We start from the raw sequence: 18,171 nt of genomic DNA, 5'->3' as shown, positions 1-18,171 counted from the left end.
ATGTATAGTGTTAATAATGTGTTTTCATGCAGAGCCTTCTGTCTCAAAACCTTCCATACCTGTGCCTGACTTCTAGAGGACAGAACAAATCTCAGAGCTTCCTGGGTTACAGTTCTCAAATTTGACTCGAACAAAATTTTCTATTTCTTTCTTAGGTCGACTGATACATTTTTCCACACAGGAAAACACACCAAACGTAGTAAGTGGGTTAATCAGAGGCTATTTTCATTTTCTATCATTTCCCTTTTATTTTCCAAATATTTTGTTATCAGGAAAAACTAATATCCTTATTTGAAGTTTTATTATTTCACAGAATGTTTTTTTGTAAAATAAAAACAAGCTTTCAAAAGCTCAGACACTTCTTTTAAATACCTCCACCAAATACAGAAATGCTCTTCACAGCCCTAGAAGCAAGAAATTCTAGTAGAATGCCTGGTAGATATCTCATAGCTAATATTCTTCAGAATATGGATACTTAGGGTGATCGATAACACTGGAAGAAAAAGAGGAGTACTAATTTATTAAATCAGTTCACGTTGTCATAGCGAGTATTACTCTGTGATGTGGTCACGATGGGTTAAAACTTGAAATCTACGAAACACGTCCCTCGTTCTCCCCCAGCAAGCACACATGCAGGTGTTTGCTCCATGTGCACACGGCACCTGCACATCCAGTCCCAACACTCACATGTAATATTCACTCACAGTGACAGGTACTTTGACTCAGGTTACAATTTGTATGATAGCACAAGACCTATGGCTAACTGTGGAGGTTATTTCAGTCCTGGGTGTAACTTTTGACCCAAAATGATGAGAATAATCACAGTTAAAGAATTAGTTGCTCTTTTTCATACATCCATCAAAAAAAAAAATATCAAGCATCACCCAAAAATACAGGGTGCGTCCATTAAAGAATTTCCAATTTATTGAAGAGATACCAAGTACACCTAAATAATCATAACTACCAAATATGATTACTGCTTTCTTAATTTATAATTTATGAGAACACTACTTATTTATTTGTTAGTATTACTGCTATTTTCTGTTTTTCTCATGTTCTGATTTTTCTTCCTAAATTTGTCCTTCTCAGTTCAATTCATCAAAAAGTGTATTTTGAGCAAATTCATGTGCTAGGAGCTGTGCTATTGACATAAAGTCACAAAGGTAAATAAGTCTAGGCATTCAAGACTAATGGGGGAGAACATAGATTTATACTTAAAATCTTTTGAGTACAGAAAAGTAGCTTTACACATTTTATTCATTTATCATGTGTTTTCTTAGAATTATGATATAGCTTTACAAACAAGAAGGGGAGTTTTGAGATCTTTCATTTGAAACTGTCTTCATTTTATCGCTAATTTGTGTTCCCTTCTCTCTAAACTCCCTTCCAGCTTCTCTCTGATTAGTCTTCTATCTCTTCAATCCTGGCATCCTTCTGCAGTAATTAGCTGGAATTCTGCATTAGTAAATAAGTCAAAGTCCAGGAGGTGGAGGCTCCCCAGGGGATGGACTGGTGATGGACAAAGGCTACACTGGGGTGAGTCTTGACTCAGGAAACCAGAGACTCAGACGATGTTACCTGGGTGTGTCCTGCTAAGGACGCAGCAGTCACCCACTAGAAGGTCAGTTAAGCTCATGATCTATGGGTAATTCAGCTTTGTGAGATAACAACGATGAGGACATGGGAGTTGTAATAGGGGTAAAAGTCCAATGAAGAGATAAGCATGACATTAATGGATAGTGTCTTGGAAAAGAAATGCCCTTTAGGGAGAAAATCCACCAGACACTAGAAGGAAGGGGTGGAGGCAGGTCCACTGTGAATTCTCAGCACTGATGCATGTTGCCCTTCATGGGCTCCCCTCCATAAAAACATTGACATGACATTTTACAATTGTGTTAGGATAAAAATGAATATGGGCTTCTCTGGCATCTCAGACTATAGAGAATCTGCCTGCTATATGGGACACCAGGGTTCAATCCCTAGGTTGGGAAGATCCCCTGGAGGAGGGAATGGCAACCCACTCCAATATTCTTGCTTGGAGTATTCCATGAACAGAGGAACCTGGTGGGGTTACAGTCCATGGGTCACAAAAGAGTCAGATACAACTGAACAACTAACACATTCATTTTCAAAAGCAAACAGGAATATAATCCAGGACAGATTCATTATTACAGTCATTAATCTGACCATTTCACCCAATTTTAAAAAGAATTAAATATGAACATTTTTTCACAGAGCTTTAAAGTACTAGGCACTGTGCTCCATGTGTCTACTGGGTCCCTCAGCCCTGCGAGCTGGCACACCAGGCCCAGCAATTAGAGGCACAAAGTAGTGAATTCACCACGGTGTCAACTCTGGGGATTTTACTGATGGGCGACAGCCCCTGGGCCCCAATTATATTTCTGTTAGTAAGAGACAGAGCCCTGGAGGGAACCTCTGGTCTGAGGTCTACAGGAAGCACCTGGTTTACTCTTACATTGGAAATTAGAACTCTCTTCCTAGAATTAAGCTTTTAAAAATCCTCGTTCCCCTGCTGACCTGCCTGTTACAGTAAACAGTGTATGTGTGAAACATCTGCAAGTCACTTATGGTGGAAATTCATAATATCTCATATTTCCATTCATGCCATCGATTGCTTCCATGTCTTCTGGAGTCAGTTCAAAGTCAAACACCTGGACGGAAGGAGGAATAACATTAACCTCTCCTCCTAGGAGCTGGCCTCCACCTGGGGACTGTAGGAGTTTCCATGGAGGAGACAAGAAGAGGGAACAGGGGAGCTGAGTCTGTCCTCAGCTTCCAGCTGAACAAGCCTGAGAGCCTCTGCTGAGTTCTCACCTCTCCTTCCCACACCTTCTCCTTCTCTGTCCACCTCACAAACATACAGTGCATCAGTGTTTCTAAGTGAATCACTTGAGACATAAAACAAACTAAAATCCTGTTTTTCCAAACACACAGCCTTTGGACACTCCAGACTGAGAATCTGCTCCCAGAAAAAGTGGTGAGTCAGTTCTGAGCCCAGACATGAAGATTCTTCCCCATTCACTGATGAGGGGGCATAGTGCTGTGCTGAGATGAAGAACAGGTTAGTTGCCACAGTTAAGCCAAATATATTTGAGAATATAGACAGAGAAGCATTCAGGCTACTCTGACATGAGCCACATCCACCTGCTAAAGCAGAACTGCTGAACTGCTCTGCACTGAACTGCAAATGCACGAGAAAGCCCAGTCAAGAGGACAACAGCAAAACTGAGTGCAGGCTGTTTGCCAAACCACACAATCAAGAGACACACATAACTGATCTCTGCATTAAAACTTGAAACTGAGAAGAGTTTCTGTACAGCTGTGTCTAAGGGTACAAAAATGGTCTCCTATGCACAAATCAAAAGACAACTCAGCAAAAATGGGCACAGTCTTGAAAAGGAACTTTGCAACAGCAGAAACTCAAGGAGATTAAATACATGAAAATGAAACTTTAGTATTTAGGGAAATGCAAAGCAAAACCACAGTGGTTTGTTAAGTTCAGGATCACTGCTATAATTTGTATGGCCCCAAATTCACATGCTGGGACCTCACCCCACTGAGACGGTATTACAAATTGGAGCCTTTAAGGGTGATTGGGTCATGATGGTGGAGCCCTCAAGAATGAGATTTAAACAATATCATATTCATATAACAGATTTGGGAGAGCTCTGTTGCCCCGTCCACAATGTTAAGAAAAAAGGAAAGCCTGTGACCTGAAGGAGGGCCCTCAGTTGGCCACACAGGCACCCTGACCTCAGACCTCCAATTTTAGAACTGCGAGAAACAAATTTCAGTTTTTTTCCAAGCCACCTGATCTCAAGTATTTTGTTAGAGCAGACTAAGTGGTCTATGAAAATCAAATAATGTAATTTTGTCAATTGAGAATGAAGAAAATAAGATGCCATTTGTACAAGGCGACAGAATAAATTAGAGACACAGTGCTGGAACTAAAATCTCTGTTTTCTGTTCAACCTGAACCCTCTCCAGCCATGCCGCCTCTCCTGTTGCCACAGCAGGAGGAGAAAACCATCAGAAACACACACAAGGCATTCATGCACCAGGAAAAACAGGTAACTTGTCTAGACTCAAGGATAGTCCGAGAGCTGGACAAAGAATGACCCTTGTGAAGGATATTCCTTAGGAACCCTCTGCCCACAGCCCCACTCATCATCACCTGTATGTTCTCTTTGATCCGCTTCTTATTGAAACTCTTGGCCAGAACCACAACCCCACGTTGCACCTGGTAGCGAAGGGCAACCAGAGCTGGGGTTTGCTTGTGCTTTTTGGCAATGGCACAAAGAACCGGGTCCTCCAAAAGAACAGGGTGGTTTGGGTTCACCCTGGAAGGAAATTCAAAAATGCTGAGGAGTTGAGACTGAATACTCAGTTTCTAAGGAGGCTTCTCAAACACACAAAGTAGGTCTACTCTAGAACAGTGCTTCTCAAAGTGTGGTCCAGGGACCAGCATCATCAGTATCACCTGGGATCTTGTTAGAAATACAAATTTCATGGCTTAGCAGAAGACAAACTGAATCAGAACCTCAACTGTGTCATTTCCCAATCTGCATTTACAAAGTTCTCCCAGTCATTTGGATGTATGCTTGAGCTGAGATCAGTACTGCCAAACTTGTGGGTTTTTTCTTTTTTCTGTTTTACTTCTCAGTGGTTGTTTTTCTTCAATAATCATAGCTCTAAAATAAGTAGAAGGGAAATAAAATAAAAAGAGATGGAGCCAGGGAAATGTTTTTGTTTTTAAATTTCACTTTTCTCAAGTGTTGATAAAAACTGAGTAGTCCAAAAATGAGAACTCTTTATTTCATGATTATTTGCATTGTGCAATACTCCTACAAATAAATTTTCACTAAAATGATTCAGATTGTTATTTTTTTCTATCATCATAGATCTGGGTTGTTGTTAATCACTCAGTCATGTCTGACTATTTGCGACCCCATGGACTGCAGCACTCCAGGTTTATCTGTCCTTCACCATATCCTGGAGCTTGCTCAAACTCATGTCCATTGAATCAGTTATCCATCCCATCATCTTGTCCTCTGTCATCCCATTCTTCTGCTTTCAATCTTTCTCAAATCAAGGTCTTTTCTAATGAGTTGGTTCCTTGCATCATGTGGCCAAAATATTGGAGCTTCAGTCAGCATCAGTCCTTCTAATAAATATTCAGGACTGATTTCCTTTAGGATTGACTGGTTTGATCTCCTTGCAGTCCCTGGGAGGTACATTTCTTATCCTTATTTTAGATATAAGGTGAGGGAAGCTTGAAACAGTTATTACTAGCACTGTTTCATTTGTTAAAAAAATAAATGAGTCATGACTTAAGTTTTTCTCTTAAGTATTCAATGCAGAGACACTTGCATTAAAATCTACACACCACAAGACACATGAAATGTGAAAAAAAAAAAAATCAATTTGGCTTGTGATGGTAAGACAAACAGAAGGATTATGTCCCATCTCTCTTCTCTTCTCCTGTCAGTTAAAAGTTATCTCCAGAGCACGGTGTTTAGTTCAGTTCAGTTCAGTCACTCAGTAGTGTCCGACTCTTTGCAACACCTTAGACTGCAGCATGCTAGTCCTCCCTGTCCACCACCAACTCCCGGAGTTTACTCAAACTCATATGTATTGAGTCGGTGATCCCATCCAACCATCTCATCTTCTGTTGTCCCCTTCTCCTCCTGTTTTCAATCTTTCCCAGCATCAGGGGCTTTTCCAGTGAGTCAGTTCTTGAACCAGGTGACCAAAGTATTGGAGTTTCAGCGTCAACATCAGTCCTTCCAATGAATATTCAGGACTGATTTCCTTTAGGATGGACTAGCTTGATCTTCTTGCAGTCCAAGGGACTCTCAAGAGTCTTCTCCAACATCACAGTTCAAAAGCATCAATTCTTCAGTACTCAACTTTCTTTATAGTCCAACTTTCACATCTGTACAAGACTACTGGAGAAACCAGAGCTTTGACTAGATGGACCTTTGTTGGCAAAGTAATGTCTCTGCTTTTTAATATTCTGTCTAGGTTGGTCATAACTTTTCTTCCAAGGAGCAGGGGTCTATTAATTTTGTGGCTGCAGTAACCATCTGCAGTGATTCTGGAGCCGCCCAAAATAAAGACTTTTAGTGTTTTCATTGTTTCCCCATCTACTTGCCATGATGTGATTGGACCTAATGCCATGATCTTAGTTTTCTGAATGTTGACTTTTAAGTCAACTTTTTCAATCTCCTCTTTCACTTTCATCAAGAGACTCTTTATTTCTTCACTTTCTGGTATAACGGTGGTGTCATCTGAGTATCTGAGGTTATTGATATTTCTCCCAGAAATCTTGATTCCAGCTTGTGCCTCATTCAACCCAGCATTCTGCATGATGTTCTCTGCATATAAATTAAATAAGCAGGGTGACAATATACAGGTTTGATGTACTCCTTTACTGATTTTGAACCATTCCTTTGTTCCATGTAAAGCTCTAACTGTTGCTTCTTGACCTGTCTACAGATTTCTCAGTAGGCAGCTTATGTGGTTTGGTATTCCTGTCTCTAAGAATTTTCCACAGTGTTGTGATCCATATAGTCAAAGGCTTTGGTATAGTCAATAAAGCAGAAGTATATATTTTTCTGGAACTCTCTTGCTTTTTCAATGATCCAATGGATGTTATCAATTTGATCTCTGGTTCCTCTGCCTTTTCTAAATCCAGCTTGAATATCTGGAACTTCATGTACCGTTGAAGCCTAGCTTGAAGAATATTGAACATTACTTTGCTAGCATATGCGATGAGTGCAATTGTGTGGTAGTTTGAGCATTCTTTGGCATTGCTTTTCTTTGGGATTGAAATGAAAACTGACCTTTTCCAGTCTTGTGGAACCCCATGAACAGTATGAAAAAAGCACTGTGTACATTATTATAAAAATATTTCACCAAAATTTGAGTTTTATGGACTTCCCTGGTTGTCCAATGGTTAAGACTTCATCTTCTGATCCAGGAGTTGAGGGTTTGATCCCTGGTCAGGGAGCTAAGATCCCACATGCTTTGAAGCCCAAAAACCAAAACAGAAAACAGAAACAGTATTGTAAAAAATTCAGTAAATACTTTAAAAAATTGAGTTTCAGAGTAACTTCCTGTGGCCTTCAGTAATGTTCATACCATTGTAATAACCGTTGGGATCCCAGAGCACCATAAGCAACTAGGACAATATTCTGTGACTTGCAGAACTCCAGCGGTTTGCTCTGGTTGAGATAAGGGTGACATTCCACCTGTAGAATACCAACAGAGAAGAGTGTCAAGTTATATGAACAAGTAATATGCCAGAGGAAGCTTAAAAGCAAAAATTACATATGCTAAAGAAAAATAACTGTGCAAATCAAATTACAACTGGAAACATCACCCCCAAGTAATGATTTTTTAAAAAAAACAAATTTTATCTCTGTTCCCTGAAAAGATTAAAAAAATAATAATAATTCCTGAAAACAAGCAACTCTGGGAACCAGATCTTGGTTACTAAATACCACTGAACACTACCAAGATATATGCCTAATTCCAGACTGCAGACAGAAAAAGAGCTGTTAGAATCTTGGGACTATAGGATCTAATGTGATGGGAGGGGATCTAGTGTGATGGAGGGGGAGGTCCCACTGGTGACATTTGGGTAAACTTGAGCATCAAAAAGCATCATGAGTGCAAACAAATTAGCACACTGAGTAAATAAAAATCCCTGAGGCTCTAGTGATGAGAGCAGGAGAAAGAACAAAACTATTTTCCTCCATGGATGGTATTACAATAAATCCTTTCTCAGAAACTGACAGTTAATGGGAAGGAGTTAAGTTTTTACCCTATCTTACAGGAATAAGTGCATTTTATGTTGACTTAATGAGGGAATTTTGTCTTTACAATAAAATGTCAGGTCAGGAGATTAAAAATATTGTTTAAAGTTGAAAATATTGAAAAACATCCCAATGAAATAATTAATGCAGGTGGAAGTCATTGAAGGATTCTCAACCGTTTTGTGAAAATTTGGGGGAAATAAAAATTCTCCTGATGAAAGTTATTATCTGACAGATGACTCGATAATTTCAACAGGAAAATGCACACTTCCAAACAAAAAATCTAGCTACCAGTAGCTTTACCAGGAGAACAAAATAACCCTACTCACAAAAGGACAACTTGTCATCACATGCTTCCTACTCGTGTGTATGTGAGAGGTACAGCACTCAAAGGACAGCCATGGCTGATTCATGTGAATGTATGGCAAATCCACCATAATATTGTAAAGTAATTAGCCTCCAATTAAAATAAATTAAAAAAAAATAAAGATTTATGGAAAATGGCCCTGCCCATCAGAACAAGGGGGGAAAAAAGGACATTTTCTTGTCAAATGTTTAACCTTAATATAGTAAGAAGTTCAGATTTAACTACTAATTTACGTAAACTAGAAGCAGACAAACAAGTTAATTAATGTCACAAAGTAATGATGATAAATACAGCATGTTGTCGAGAACTTGTCTCGCTATCTTCATGACATAATGATTGAGTAACCACTCTAGGTTAAAAACCATGAAAAATATGACTCAAAGTGACGTGTGAACCATATCATGTCCAGGTCATCAAAATATAATACATATATTTATTATATAAATCCATAGAATTAAATATATATATTTATACATATACATATATACACACACACACACACACACACACACACACACACTGTTGTACCCTTAAATGTTCTAATATCTGAAACTTTTCACAATAAAAACATGGAAGTAAAACTGATAGCAGAATCACAATAACTTGTATAACTAAAAAAACTTTTATAAAAAACTCTTAACTTTTATAACTATATATATATATATATATATATATATATATATATATTTCTTGAATTGTATAAGCTACACTTTCCACATAAGATTCTTTTTCCTTGACTCCAACTTGTAACTTAAAGACATTATGGTAAATATGAAATAAGACCATTGCAGAAGGGTGAATAGTAAATGACATATGTATCACATCTCAGTTATATGGCATATCTTGATCTGTCAAAGTTAGAATTAAACAGCAGAGAGATGGTCGCCAGGAGCTGGGAGGAGGGGGGAATCTGGAATTGATAAGTATGATGTGAATTCTCAATTATACAAGATGAATGAATTTTAGATCTGCTTCCAACACTGTCCCTATAGTAAACAACACTGTATTGTATTATGCTGCTGCTGCTAAGTCACTTCAGTCATGTCTGACTCTGTGCGACCCCATAGATGGCAGCCGACCAGGCTCCCTGTCCCTGTGATTCTCCAGGCAAGAACACTGGAGTGGGTTGCCATTTCCTTCTCCAATGCAAGAAAGTGAAAAGTGAAAGTGAAGTCTCTCAGTCATGTCCGAATCATAGTGATCCCATGGACTACAGCCTACCAGGCTCCTCCGTCCATGGGATTTTCCAGGCAAGAGCACTGGAGTGGGGTGCCATTGCCTTCTCCAAACGTGGTATTGTATTATATGGATATTATACAGATACTTAAAAACTGGCTATGAAGTTAGTTCTCATGGTCTTCTTTTACCACAATAAGGTAAAAAATAGAACCAAAAAAGTATGACTACAGAAATAGAAAACTGAGTTTAATCAATTAATTTTGTGATGGACATTGATGGGAGAACCTGTCCAAGCTTGAGTAAATCACAAGGTGTGCTCTACGATTGAGTAAGTATTCCTGAATGAATATTTCATCAGTGGTTAGTATCACCATAATCCTTTAACTTCATCCATCAAACTTGATGAGCTTTCATAGCCTCCAGCAAACTTTGCTGAAGACCCATAAATGCAGAGAAACCAAGACAAAGGATTCAGGCATTCAAACTCCACACAAACTCTTAACACCCATCTCAGCTGATTTTTCTCTTTGTTTACTTCCCGTTCCATGTTTCCTTAATGTACCATGTTTCCGAGACACTTTCACATCTGACTTCTGGTCATGCTTTAAGCTCAGGGGAAAACTCCTTCCTCTAAGTTCTGGGTGTTGAGTCTAACTCCCTTTCACTTTGCTCAGTTCCTATCCACAATTTAGCAGGAAACCCTCCCCACCATCTCCACCCAGACTTTATCAGTCAGAGATACTGTTATGGATTCTATTCACACTGTCCAGACAGAGGCTCTGCTCTCTAGAATCCTCTGTCCACAAAGGTCAGATGAACAGGAAGGAAGGACAGACAGACATCTGGCTCCAGTGCAAGAAGGAGGTTCTGAAGAACAAGAGGGAGAGGAGTCAAGGCTGCTCACCTGGTTGCAGACGGGCTTGTACTTGAGTCCCGGCTTGTTAAGGATCTTCTGCAGCTGCTTGTGGTTGAAGTTGGACACCCCGATGAACTTGGTCAGCCCTGCGTCCTTAACACTTCTCCAGGGCCTGGGAGGGAGGGGTGGTGAGCAGTCATGAACAGTCACTTGGAATGGGCAATAAAACAAGATTAATGGCTGAGAAAATATTGTTAAAAGTGTCTCTTGCCAAAAATTAGCATTGATTAAAAGGAAGAAAAATGTGGAAGAAGTTCATGACCCAAGAAGAATTACAGTTAGAAAAACCCCACAGAAGACATAATACATGGAAAGAAATAGATGCTCATGTTACCATCCCAAATTCTCCTCCACTGTTCTTCTCTGTGAACATTTCAGCAATTGTTTCCTCTCCACAACCCTAGCATACCAGCCCTTAGATTCGTGAACCACTGGATCTGATGGTCCACAGCCCATTCTCACAAGTGGAAGAAATGCAGGAGGTTCCCTCTCTCCTGGCCTCTCCCCTGGTTCTCTCCTCCTTGGACTCACTTCACAGCGATCTACTGAGTCAAGTATCAGTTTTCCATCTTCATCTGTTGGCAAATTTTGCTCCCCTGGCTGGAATAGAAGCAGTCTTTTTTTTTTTTTTTTTTTTTAAACATAGCATGATTATATTTTAATACACAACCAAAATACAAAACACCACAGAAAACTGACAGCAATAAAATATGGTATTTCATTTGCACTACACTAAGACATTGATATAGCAAGGAAAATGAAAGAAGAAAAATAAAAACAGAGCAAAATGAAATAACGCAAGAGATTGGTAAGGACTAAGCAAATATGAGATGACAGAACTGAACAGTAACAAAAGAAAAGGCCAATTTCTTTGTAACATCATGTTGCCAAAGAATAAAAATGTAACATTTATACAGTTTTAGGAAATATATCCATATAAACACTTGTAGATAAGATTGATGAAATCCTGTCTGCATAATAAAGGAAAATCTATTTTACTTTGGACTCGAAACTATAAATGTTGGCTATCCTTAGTCTTTACAGTTTCACTGGAATTATTTCAACAAATTAGTTGGATAAATTTACAATTTATATATAAACAATGTTTACTGCATAGAAAAATCTGTGGCTAGTATATACAGATCCCCCGAAATGCCATTTGTGTTAACTGATCAATAAACCCACAGGATGTGCACAAAATTTCAACAATAATTAGGTAACACAGACAGAGGTGGCAGAATCAGAGGAGGAAAAACAGCACTTAAGAAGTAAAATGTTACACTTAAAATTTTCCATATCCTTTGAAATCTTGAAAATTGTGATTTTTTTTATGAATCAATTTTAAATTTTCCTGTGATAAATGAAAAATTTAAATATACGCACTAATACTTTTGGGAGCATTGAAATGAAGCTTTGACATTACAAGGTCCTGAGCATCTTTGTGTAACAATGTCTCCATCATTCAAGCTCCTGAGATTCAGTCCAATAACAACAATGAAAACAGTCCACATGCCTGGTTACAATTCTCTCCAATCACCCTTTAGGTCACTTTCAAATTTGAGCCTTCTCATCCAGTTCTTCTGATCTACAGGGAGTGTTTGTTGCAATACAATAATGGGGAATTGCCATACATTATGAAGATTATTTTTTGGTTTTATGGAAGATGGTGGCAGAATCAACAGCATCAGTTCTCCTATGTAGTCATCACTTGAGAGGACACAGTCATTTTAGAGATGTTACAAAATAGTTTCCCCACACTTAGCCAGACAGCCAGGCATGTCTAGGACCTGGGCATCAAATCTCTTTGAGGTAGGTTTACAACACTCTAGATACTAATATTTGCAAACTGCTTTACAAATGGAGTTTTGAGCAATGTGTTTAGAAGGCAATTTTCCACTAATCTCATTCACTTACGTTTTGATAAATACAATTTTCCTATATTCTAATGGGGACTGTCAATGACTTATTTGAATTTTTTTTCTGCCTCTTTTACTTTCCTCTTGCAAAATACCTCTATTGTGCTGGGAGTGACTGTAAGTTATGCCTTATTTCTGGCATTAAAACTGCAAACTTTACCTGGGCTAAATATCAAACTTCCTTTTCCCTTTGAGCATCAGGTGCCCTAGGGCAGGCATATGAACCAGCAAGGCTCTCCTTAGGTTGATATGGAATGTGGAAGATCCAGACATGCTCTCAAATATTCATGACCATGAGGTTTGAGGCCCCAAGGCCATATTTGCCACCAATTCAAAAATGTTCAGTGAAAATAAAGTAAACCAAGAATAATGCCATGATAAGAGATAGAATAATGGAGCCATTTCTAAGAGTCCTGCAAGTCAACTTTCCTCAGTGTAGAGTACATCCTACACTATACTATGAAAAATACTTAAGTACTATGAAAAAAAGTACTGTGAAAAATCTTAAGTAGTTAAGTATCATGAAAAAAATATACTATGAAAAATCTTAAGTACTCAAGTAGTGACATATTATGAAAAATCTTAAGTCAACCATCCATGGAAGCCGATAGACATTGTGACACATGAAATAAGATAGAGGTGATCACACAAATTGCCAACCTTCAGAGCCACTGGAGTATGAATAAGATAGAGATCAACATAGTCCAGTTGAAGGCTTTTCAGTGACTTTTCCAAGGCTGATTGGACCAACTCTGGTTGAAGGGATGTGGACCAAAGCTGCAGAGGTTAAATAATAGAAGTTACGTTAAATGAAGGCAGTAGGTGATTTTGTTTATCTTGTTTCATTTAATGATTAAACATTATTGGTTAGACATGGATGACCACTGGGAAAAATGTTCCTTTTTTCCTAGAGTACCATTTTTTATCTAACCCACCCATGCAAACTTTATTATTTGATTGAACTTATCATCATTATCAGTACATCATTCATAATAGAATGAAATTAATCAAGATAAATAACATTATAAAATAATTATCATGCCTATCGTCTGAATTGTGTTTGATAGAGTGTAAAAGCACAAATTTAGTCTAATTCAACCAATCAGTCCTCTCAGAATTAATTAGCATTTTGTTTACACAACTGTAGGAAAAAAAAGTATTTTGAACATATTAACATGAGGAGGACATAATTCAAGACACTTTGGCTAGATCTTGTGTAATATACAAAGTGCCTCTCCTATTGTTCTCTCTTACACTTGGAGTTAAGAACTGAAGTTCAGAATGTGAAGAAATTTGAGAAACTCACCCAGATGATAAGGAAAGCTATAATCTATTCACACTTCTGTATGAATCCTTAGACCATACTAAATCACACTCCTCTGATCTAGGCTCAGAGAAGGAAAGTGACTTTAAAATTTGAACATGGCAGTGAAGAAAATTTCTATCACTTTCTATTTTTGGGCAGGGGAGGAGGAAACTACATTTAATATATAAATATGGGTGGAAAGAAAGCTGTATCAATAAACAGCATTCACCTAATTACTGATTCTATTACATAATTGTCACCTGCATACAACTAGTTGTGCACATGTGCACACACACAACACATAAAGCACCTTTGAAGTGTAGAATATGTCTTCTCTCTTCACAGTGCCATCGGCAATCTTGCTTCGAATGGCCTGGCCAACATGCTCTTCATTTTTGTACGCATGAGCACAGTCAATGTGGCGGAACCCAACCTCTAAAGCGAATTTGGTGACCTCCAGAGCTTCTCTCTTAGGAACAAAGCAACAAAGGTAGGAATTGAACATCCACATGATTAAGAAATTGCTGAGCCACAAGCTTTTATCTTCCTAAGAATCAACTTATCTTTGTGCTTTTGGTTCATTCTGCATGTGTGGTGATGAACCCATGATAGTTTTCCTGAACATTCCTGGTCAGTGATTAAATGGACGACCAGGAACCCTTCAATCCCAGGCGATCAGTGGTTGATCACAGGTATCAGACGACCTCAAGAAAAACTCCAGATTCAGTGATTTTTTGGGAAAAATTTGTAAGACTTAGCATAAAATTGTAGTCATGGATTCGATTTCGAGATGCTTGAAGCAAAATCCACAAAGAAATAAAGTAACTGGTAAAAGCATAAAGAAAGGAGTACGTCAAGGCTGTATATTGTCACCCTGCTTATGCAACATGCACAGTACATCAGGCAAAATGCTGGCCTGCACGAAGCATAAACTGGAATGAAGATTGCCAGGAGAAATATCAATAACCTCAGACATGCAGATGACACCACTCTCAGGGCAGAAAGTGAAGAGGAATTAAAGAGCCTCTTGAGGAAAGTGAGAGAGAAGAGTGAAAAAGCTGGCTTAAAACTCAACATTCAAAAAACTAAGATCATGGCATCTGATCCCATCACTGCATGGCAAATAGATGGAGGAACAATGGAAACAGTGACAGACCTTATTTTCTTGGGCTTCAAAATCACTGCAGATGGTGACTGCAGTCATGGAATTAAAAAATGCTTGCTTCTTGGAAGAAAAGCTATGGCCAACCTAAGTAGCATATTAGAAAGCAGAGACATTACTTTGCTAGCAAAGGTCTGTCTAAGCAAAGTCTGTTTTTTCCAGTAGTCATGTATGGATGTGAGAGTTGGACTATAAATAAAGCTGAGTGCTGAAGAATTGATGCTTTTGAACTGTGGTATTGGAGAAGGCTCTCGAGACCCTTGGACTGCAAGGAGATCAAACCAGTCTATCCTAAAGAAAATCAGACCTGAATAATCATTAGAATGACTGATGTTGAAGCTGAAACTCCAATAATTTGTGCATCTGATGTGAAGAACTGACTCATTGGAGAAGACTCTGATGCTGGGAAAGATTAAAGGTAGGAGGAGAAGGGAACAACAGAGGATGAGATGGTTGGATGGCATCACTGACTTGATGGACATGAATTTGAGTAAGCTCCAGGAGTTGGTGATGGACAGGGATGCCTGACATGCTACAGTCCATGGGGTCGCAAATAGTCAAACACTACTAAGCGACTGAACTGAGCTGAAAAGCATCAAGAGACCAGGTGAAAGCTTCTGGAACCTCTGTCTAAGTGAAGCCACATAGAACACACCAATTAAAATCTGTATCTAATCAAGTTGTACAAAGCGATGTTCTCATATAAGTATCCATTGTTAATGATTAACACAATCATGCTAATAACAGAATTGTCACCTCACATGGATAACTTTTGGCTGTGGGGAGAATACTTAATATCAGGTCTCTTAGCAAATCTCATGAATAGAATCCATTTTTTAAACTATATTTACCACACTCTACATTACATCTCACAACTTATAACTGGAGGTCTGTATCTGTGACCATTATCTTGCCATTTTCCCCAGCATGTACTCAGTTTCTGGTCACCATTTCTCTACTCTCTGCTTCTGAGTTTCACTTGTTTAGATTCCACCAACAAAGAGATTAGGCAGCATTTGTCTTCCTACTTCTGGCTTACTTCACTTAGGTTAACATTCTCAAGGTTCCTCCATGTTGTTGCAAATGGCAAAAAGGATAACTTCTTTTATAAAGGCTGAATAATATTCCATTTGTTTTTATGTGACTTAGAATCTTTCCTTTTTCAAGGAGGTAGATCCTTGGTCTAATTGCCCTCTTTTGGCTCTAGGCCCGGTTTTCCTTAAATGCAGGGGCACTCAGGGATGTATTGAGTAATGAACTGGTGAGCTTCAATAACAGCCTGAACCTTTCCCTACCCTCACTCCAATTTGCTCTACAGAGTAAACAAGCACTGTCTTCTATCTCCAAAGTAATTCTGAATATTTCCTTCTGTTTGTAGATGAAAACGGCGGGACTCAAACTTTAAGGACCAGTTCCTTGTTACAACCACATACTCTTAAGGACAAGATGGACAGCCAATTTTCTGGCTTCCAGTCTAGAGTCTTGTCCACTAGGCCCTCTTATGCACAAGGACTGAAGAGTATAGTAAAAATAAAATACAAACCCTACAATTGAAACCTTGCCTGAAAGAGTGTAGCTTACCCTCTCTAATGAAGCTATACTTTCCATTAGAAGAAGTTTCCAGGCAGAAACAGAAGTACCGGGCAAAACACTGGAGTGTTTCTTGCCTGGCACTGAGCAGGTATCTCACAGTAGAAAAGCAATCTCTCCCATTAGTTTTCAGTCACCTCATCTTCCAGACCTTCCACCTCAAATACTTCTCTGGATCATGTCTTTTTGGAGGAAGGAAAGTGTTCTGAAATTAATGAAACATACAGAGAAATCCCACCATTACAATGCCCCTCAAAGAAAAGCAGCTGACAGTCAGTGTTCTTGACAGCCGAGTCTCACCTCTCTGCCAAGCTGGGAGAGAGACGGAAACTAGAAGGGAACCCAGAGAAATCTGCAGATGAGCACAGCCTCAGACGGTGATGCGGAGTGGAGACTGGATACTTTCTCCTGTTTCACAGGGCATGGTTCCAGCCTGGTTATTGGAGCCACGCGATTCTCCCAGAGTCACACAGGAGATCAGTGGTTGACAACCCAAGTCCCCTTCCTCTCATGTCACATCCACTACTATTTATATCTCAACCCTAAACCACTACTCTTACCTCCTCAGGTGCAGAGGTTCCAAATCCCAGGATAGGAATGAAGTGGCCATCATTAAGCTTCACCCTCTGACATTGGGTTTCCATTGCCTGTTGCTCCTCTGAGTAAGCAGACTCTGATTTTTTTCTTCTGCCTTCACAGGTTATAAATAATAGGAAGGTAATGCCCCAGCTGCACTGTCCAATGTTAGCAGATCCATCGTAGGAGGAGCATGATTAAATCAGTTCCCATGGAGTAAGAAGAGAATTAAAGCCAGCTAATTTGCTTGGGTTTTTTTCTTTTTTTAATCAGTATAATCTTTTTTTTAAATTTGTTTCCAATTGAGCCATTTTTTTTTTCATTTATTTTTGTTAGTTGGAGGCTAATTACTTTACAATATAGTAGTGATTTTTGCCATACACTGACATGAGTCAGCCATGGATTTACATATGTTCCCCATCCTGATCCCCCCTCCCACATCCCTCCCCATCCCATCCCTCTGGGTCTTCCCAGGACACCAGCCCTGAGTACTTGTCTCATGCAAATATAATCTTAAGATACATTTCTATGAGGTTGGCTGAACAAGGATTAACTATATGTTAGACTAGAAACTTCCACATAGCAATCTTTTTTCATTTTTCTAATTATGAAGCTGAATCTTACAGTACAAATACACACATACAGAGAATCACACAATTTAAAGGAGTGATTAATAAGCATTTTTAAAAAATCTTATTCTTTCATAAAGAATGAAAACTTCAAATGAAAATAAATTTGCCTTTTATTTTTCCCACCAGTAAAATTATTTTGCTTTACAGACCTGACGGTGGTGAAATCCTGAAAAAGACACCAAAACCACACATTCTGGCTGGTTTTTGGATAACATGTGCAGTGTGCAAACAGACTCTTACAGGGATTATACCTTGAACTTAGTTATATAACTTTTAGAAAACTATCATAATGTAAGTTATGCATGTTTTATATACTTTGCTACTTTAATCAACCTTACCCATGAAAGAAAAACTTGTAAGCAAGTTAAATTATAACAACTTTGGGATGAATAAGGGAAATTGTGAGGCACTGATATCGTGAAATGTTGTGAAACCAAATAAAATTTAGAGTGACATGAGCAAAATGGTGGGCTAGGATGTATTGAATTTTCCCTTAGAAACATGAGAAAACAATCAGAACCCAGATGAAAAATGCCATATGAGTGCTAGAAAACAGTCAAACAAAATCTATGGCAACAAAGTAAACACACAAATATGAAAAATCCGGAACAGGATGGAAGGACATTTCGCAGTGGTTTTACTCACCTGTACCCTCCTCCCGCCTGGGGCAGTGCAGTCTTGATCTA

The 18,171-nt window shown here is 38.7% G+C and overlaps 1 pseudogene; it reads right to left on the bottom strand.

Annotated features, from left to right (window-relative positions):
- Window positions 1–450: 450 nt before the first annotated feature.
- On the bottom strand, window positions 451–16,921 carry LOC136157853 (prostaglandin F synthase 1-like; annotated as a pseudogene).
- Window positions 16,922–18,171: the final 1,250 nt, after the last annotated feature.

Source organism: Muntiacus reevesi, chromosome 2 (assembly GCF_963930625.1).
Source record: "Muntiacus reevesi chromosome 2, mMunRee1.1, whole genome shotgun sequence".
NCBI classification, from domain to species: domain Eukaryota; kingdom Metazoa; phylum Chordata; class Mammalia; order Artiodactyla; family Cervidae; genus Muntiacus; species Muntiacus reevesi.
This window is presented reverse-complemented; position numbering and strand designations above follow the sequence as displayed.